This window comes from Megascapheus bottae, chromosome 14 (assembly GCF_031878675.1).
Source record: "Megascapheus bottae isolate mThoBot1 chromosome 14, mThoBot2.hap1, whole genome shotgun sequence".
Lineage (NCBI taxonomy): Eukaryota > Metazoa > Chordata > Mammalia > Rodentia > Geomyidae > Megascapheus > Megascapheus bottae.
Window position 1 is genome coordinate 8572217 of NC_143522.1, and position 6844 is coordinate 8579060.

Consider the following 6844-nt stretch of genomic DNA (forward strand, 5'->3'; position numbering starts at 1 on the left):
ACAGCACCATTCCCTTAAATGCTGAAGGTGACTGCAGTTAAATTGAAATAAGAGAAGGAGAATCAGAGCAAGACACACTGAAAGCTGACGGCTAAAAGGAGATAGCCAGTGAAAGGGATGTCTAGAGAATCTTAACCACCTCTTTGCTATGCTTTCCAGTAGTGCAGCAGAGGTGGGATTAGCTTTTGAAGAGATGAAAGGGATGCCATAAAACAATAGGCAAAATACCTGCCTCCAGCCTATTTCTAAGGGACCTAGGTTCAGGCTAGGCTTTCCTTTCATTATAGTCCCCATCACAAAGTGTCTTTGGAAAATAAGGGATACTAAATTTTAAGTGAATTTGGATAGTTATTGACAATGTTTTAATGACCTTTCTAAAAGCAAGACTATCAAAATCTGTGTTGTTCTTTTTTCTTCTTTTAAGTATTTCTTTTAGCAGGTCGACAGTCCCTCTGGCAAGGCACTTGTCCAGCGTGGGAAGCATTGTGTCTGCTCACATAAGCAAGCACCTGTAGCATGAAGAAAGTCTAGCTGTATCATAAGTGAGAAGTGTCTGCCCGTTGGCTTAAACTTACTGAAATCATGTGTATTGTGTCTTCATATTTTCCCATGCTTTTCTCCTAACTTTCTCCTCTAGCTCTTCCCCTCCACATTTGCTGCTTACTGCTGGTGGTGATGTCAGTACTGTGTGAGACGAATTCTCATCAGGACACCCACTTGTTGAGCTGTGGTGATGAAGATAGTAGTGTCTCTGTCCTTTAGTCCCTTCAAATAAGTTACTTCTGTGTCCAGCACAGATGTGTTCAGCTGTTGAAATGTCACCTCCTGGTGTGTGAGTTGACACAATCACTAATACTCAGTTAGTTTAAACAGTTGAGACAGCAGAAGTGTTTTAACAAACTAAGGTTTGCCAAAATCTGTAAAAATCCTGTTTTGTCAAATAAGTGTGTAATACTATATTAATAATTTATTTTTATTTTTTGTACCATTTGAAAACACATTACATTAAGAGGGAATCAAGACTAGTTTTTCAGGGCAGTGGATTTAGGCATTTGTACAAACATTTTGTGTGGACACCTAAGCTAGCCTGCCTGTTTTCTTCTTTCCCATTTTCATCACTGGGTCTGCAGCTGTGGAGTCACACTTGTGCGCCCTCTGCTGGCTCCAGTGAAGGAAGTAGCATAAACAGAATACGGTTTTTATATAGTGTAAAGCCAAGAGAAAGTCTGAGTGACTCTCCTGATTCATGGTAACAATGGTCCTTGATTCTAGAAACATACTTGTCAAGTAGGTAGCAAGTTTTTACGTCTGATTTGGTTTGGGTGGAAGTAATTTCTATTACATAGTTGTGTACAATGTTCAGAAATTTGTTCTGCTGGCCAAAGCCTCTTTCAGCAGTGCCTTGCCATCATGCTTAAAAACTTTGGCCAGAATATCTTGCTGAACAGGGCCTTGAGCTCTGGCAAGGATTGAACATCATACTTCCAAATTTGCCTTCCCCTCTGGACCTCACTACTAATAGGCTGTCAGAAGCTGTGGGTTTTCCCAGATCCTAAAGCTGCTGCCTTGGGAACTACTCATATTTCCCCTGGCCAGCAGGCAGAAATAGCCATACAAATCTTACAGGGCTCAATGCACCTTCCGGCAGTAGGGAACGGCACAGTGTGGCAGAGGCCCCTTTACCCGAGGAAGCGCTTGTTCACATGGCAGGCCGTGTCTCCCAGAAAGGCCACCTCAATGTTCAATCCTTACCATATTTTAGAACTGTTTGTTTTTTCCTGTTTAAAATTGCCTCCTTTGATGTGGATGCCTTAATGCTCAAACACATTTGAAAACACTAACGAACTTAGTTGCTGCCATGATTACAAATGAAATTATTGGCAACCAAAGAGATGCAGTAAATTATGAAAAACATGGTCCATCCTTCCTCATAACCAAAGTCAATCAGATTTGCAATTTTGAATCCTTTTCCTTGGTAGGGCTAGACTTTCTTCAGGTTCCATGTATTTTAAGTGGCAAATTAAGTTGAAATCATCACTCAACCCATTCTCCTCATTTGTTCTCCAAGTAGTTGCTCATCAGTTCCCATATCAGCAACTAGAGTGATGTTTCTGGTTTGATTCTGGGTTTTTTTTTTCTTTTTGTGTTTTTGGGTTGTTCGTTTGTTTTTAGGGGTTTTTTTTGGCAGTGGTTCTACACTGTAATATGGAGAGTTTATAAACACTCCTACCTGCAGCGGCTGTGTGTTCATCCCAGCCCCCTTTACCTTCTCAGTTTCTAGTTCAAAACAGCTTGTTCTGGCAGTTTGAATCACTAGAGAAAAAGAAGAGTGGCTGTTTTGAGGTGTTACTTTTTACAAAAAGGAAGCAATGTAATTGTGGTTTTTACCAGTTTACTTCTAAATGCCACTGCCTAGTTTGTTGGTTTTTTCTTGAAGATTAGAACTAGGAGGACACACAAACATCTGAGTGTGTGAAACTCCTGGCGTTAGTTAGGTACTGACCCTGGGAACTGTATATTAACAGCAGAAGTCCTTAAAGGATACTCTATCTAATTCTTGGGCTAAGAATAATGATCACAATTGTCCCCTACTGCTCAGCAGTGGTATAGGAAACTCTTCTTTGCATCCAGAAATTTCTGCTCAGTAGAGAAGGATCCACATTGCTCCAAGAGTGACATTAAACATGCTATGAAATTAAAACCAGTGGTGTAGCCTTTTTGTACCTGAAACATCTCAGTTCACCTCAGGACATCCGAAGGTGTATGACTTATAGAAAAGGACTAGCCAGCTGTTCAGGAGTATTAAATCTGCTCAGTCAAATGCAGTTGCTTAACACAAAGAGACCAGCTGTGCTCTTTGCCTGGTAGTATTTTCTGGCAGGCTGAGAGTCTCATGGGATAAGACTGCATTTTCCCTGGTTCTATGGCTTAGACAGTGATCTTAAGTGTCTCTTTTTCTGGATACTTGGTACACATGAAATCATTCCATGGATGGCTGCCTTATAATTTTGTCTTTTTCCACTTAAATTGTGAATGATTTAAAACTTTCTGATTTGTTTTCTGATAATAAATTTTTATTAGTGCATACCTCCTATGAGTGTCTCTTTTAACTTATCGTTTCTGTTTGATGACCATACTTGACTCACATTAGAGCATCCAAAAGGTAATGAGAGGAGAAGAAAGTGCTTATATCTGCATGTCCTTTAGGGAACGGGGATACAGGAACTGAGGGAAAATTGGGGACTTGTCAAACTGAGTTTCTTAGTAGCAAATAACACCACTTCTAGAAAAGAGAAATAGGCAAAAGGTGCCAACCATCATGGATGTATTTTCAAGAGCAGAGTGTTCTGTGAACATACAATATAGATGCTGGAAATAGCTGGTTCTGGATTTAGACATTTAAAAAAATTTTTTTAAATGTGTTATGAAGATGACATATGGGAGGGTTACAGTTAGATAAGTCAGGTTAAAAGGAGTACATTTCAGGCTGGGCATGGTGGCTCATGCCTGCAATCCTATCAGGAGGCTGATATCTGAGGATCTTGGATCAAAACCAGCTCAGGCACTAAAGTCTATGAGATTCTTATCTCCAGTTAACCACCAGAAAACCGGAAGTGGTGCTGTTGCTCAAGAGGTAGGGTAGTAGCCTTGAGCTGAAGAGCTCAGGGACAACACCCAGGCCTAGAGTTCAAGCCCCACAACTGACCAAAAAAAAAAGTACATTTCTCTTTGGACAATGTTGCCCCTTCCCTCTGGATTTAGAGATTTAAATGGAAATACACCTTGGGAATTTTTTTCCTGTCAAACTTAGCACTGAAGGGGGTTGGAGGCATGGCTCCTTTCATAGAGAGCTCCTTTCATAGAGAGCTAATAAGTAAGCAAGAGCTTACTTGAGTTCTAGACCTACTCTTGAACCAAAAAAGAAAACTGAGGCTGATTTTTTAAATTACTAGGAAAGACCCAGGTGCTAGTGGCTCACGCCTATAATCCTAGCTTCTCAGGATGCTGAGATCGGAAGATCACAGTTCAATGCCAGCCCAGGCACTAAAGTTAATGAGATTTTTATCTCCACCTAACCACCCAAAAACCAGAAGTGACGCTGTGGCTCACGTGGTAGAGTGCTATCCTTGAGCTGAAGGGTTCAGAAACAGTACTCAGGCCCGGACCTACCAAAAAATAAAATAAAAATTACTGGAAAAGATTATACCAAGTTATGCCAAACAATTGGTTTTACTGTAACATTCTCATACATATATATAAAATGTACTTAAATCCTGTTATGAGACTGTAACAGAGTGATGTTAAACTTTATTGGTCTCATTCTCCCTTTCCTCTTCTCAAATAGTCTACCTTTTATTGCCATGTCTTTAAAAAATCTTCCTTCTGCCAAGCGCAAGCGCAAAGGCTCATGCCTGTAATCCTAGCTACTCTGGAGGCTGAGATCAGAGGATCAAAGTTCAAAAGGACCTGAGACTCTTAGCTCCAATTAACCTCTAGAAAACGGGAAGTGGGGCTTGGCTCAAGGGTAGTGCAGCAGCCTTGAGTTGAAGAGCTTAGGGACAGTGCCCAGACCCAGGGGTAGTGCAGTAGCTTTAAGCTCAAGAGCTCAGGGACAGCGCTCAAGCCCAGGGGTAGGGTGGTAGCCTTGAGCTGAAGAGCTCGGGGACAGTGCCCAGACCGAGTTCAAGCCCCATGACCACAAAAAAAAAAATGTCTTCCTTAGACATATGAGAAGAGGCTTTCTGAGTATGGCTTATTTCATATAACATGATCTCCAGACTTTGAAGACCCCATGATCAGCAGAGAAGTAAACACAGAGAAAACCTCCAATCCAGACAGATGTCCACTAGAACCAAGAGAAAGGTGTTCTTTCACCTCAGTTTAGTGCCACATGTGGAATCTAGAATGGGAGGTGAGTGATGGAATTGGGTAGGGGAGGGAGGCAGGTTCCATGGAAGACACTTGATGCTGCCCTAGGGATGAGTCAAGAGTGCAGATCTTTTCCTATTTCTGTTTTGTGGTCCTGAAAGGAAGCTTGGGCCTAACACAGACATCAGGCTGACATTGCTGCTGGGACAGCTCAAAGAAGCTAGAATGTGTTCTTGGATCTTTCCATTACTACTAACCTCAAAATAATCAGAAAAGACATGGCCTGCCTACCTGCCTGAAAATGAGGTCAAGTCTGAGGGGGCAGGGAGCAGAGGGCATGGCATTTTGGGAAGAACCATCTGCCTGGTTTGCTGGAAACTTATGACCAGATCATGTGACTGAGGAGACCCTTGTCCGTTTTCTGTCAGGGACTATTTCTGCTGTATGTTTGGGGCTCCAGTGTGTTGAATGAGCCTGTGTCTGCCTCACTCCAACAGAGGTCAGTCACGCAGAGTTCACATAGTTCTTCCTCTTGGACTGCTGAGTTGAATCGGTCCTGTAATACCTGTTTTACTAATCAGGAACCATCTCTGAGCCCAGAGGCAGGAGTTATATCATGCAGGCAAAGCTGTCTCTAGCATCCTTCTGCTGGTACTTCACATAGTATGTCTGCAGCTACAAGGGTGAGGGTTTAGCCAAGACATCTTACCCTGCCACTTTTTCCACAAGCCCTGTGAACCTGTTGTGTTCTAGGAAGGGACTAGCTGAGTAACCTTGTATTTGTGTGTGTGTGTGTGTGTGTGTGTGTGTGTATGTGTGTGTCTGCCAGCTGTGGGACTTGATCACTGAGCCTGGGCGCTGTCCCTGAGTTCTTCAGCTCAAGGCTATTGCACTATCCCTTGAACCACAGCACCACTTCTGGTTTTCTGGTGGTTAATTGGAGATAAGAGTCCCCAAAGACTTCGGTGCCCCAGCTAGCTCTGAATGGTGATCTTCAGATCTCAGCCTCTTGAGTAGAATTACAGGCATGAGCCATCCTGCATACAGCCTTTTTTTTTGGTTTTTCTCCTCTGGGAAGGTAAACAAAGGATGTGCCTACTGGCTTAGTTCAAAATTGCAAGCAAGGTAAGTAGGAAGCAGCACACTGAAGACATCAGCTGCACACCTGTTAAGACCCTGAGTTTCCATCCCAGCTGGTCTTCCTCGGGTTGCCCATAAGATTAGACAGTCCTGACCCGCTTGGTATGGGGCCCTGGATTGCCCCCCTGCTTGTTTTGTCTGCTCCAGTTGTTGGACATTCCCTCCCACTAACTGAGCAGAAAACAGTGGAAGCAGAAAGCTCTCATGGCTGACCTGATACCATCTGGGCTGTTAGTCAAGGGTTAAGGGAGCAGTGATGGAACGAGTGTTTTTTGCCTCCCTCTGTCTTCCCACCCAGTCTTAGCCACAGGTCTATCTTCATGTTCCAGATGCTGATGGAATGAACAAAGATAAGTTTCTCTGCCATTAAAGAAACTTTGGATTCATTTCTCCATCAAATGATCTTTGGGCACACCCTACCCTCCTCTCTGCCCCTGGCTCACAAGCTCATCTTTGCCACAAGTGGCCAAAGGTGCTTCTGATATGATTCAACAGAAAAAGGAATGAGTTTGCCAGAGAGTCAATTCTGAGGTAAAGCTTCCAGAATGGTACCCAAAATCTACCGCAGAATAATCTAATAATCTCACAGTCTTTAGTGCTCAGACTGGCTTTGAACCACAATCCTCAGATCTCAGCTTCTTGAGTAGCTAGGATTACAGGCGTGAGTTACCACGTCTGGCAAAAAAAATTTAGTGGGAATAGAAAAGAGAAAGGTGTGCTTTGTGCTGTTATAGATAGCTCCATCCACGGTTTTTACCTGGGGCGAGTTAATAACATCCATCTGTAAACTGATTTGAGTCTCGGGCTAATCATGTGCAAACTTCTGATCCAATCC

At 42.9% G+C, this 6844-nt stretch overlaps 1 protein-coding gene across 1 annotated transcript in view; it reads left to right on the forward strand.

The window, feature by feature from the left end:
• Window positions 1-3087, forward strand: part of Slc39a9 (solute carrier family 39 member 9) — a 44556-nt gene extending 41469 nt beyond the window's left edge. Inside the window, exon 8 of the mRNA XM_090344357.1 lies at window positions 425-3087. The gene's annotated coding sequence lies outside the window, so the exon portion shown is untranslated. The remainder of the gene's footprint in view (window positions 1-424) is intronic.
• The last annotated feature ends 3757 nt before the right edge of the window (window positions 3088-6844 follow it).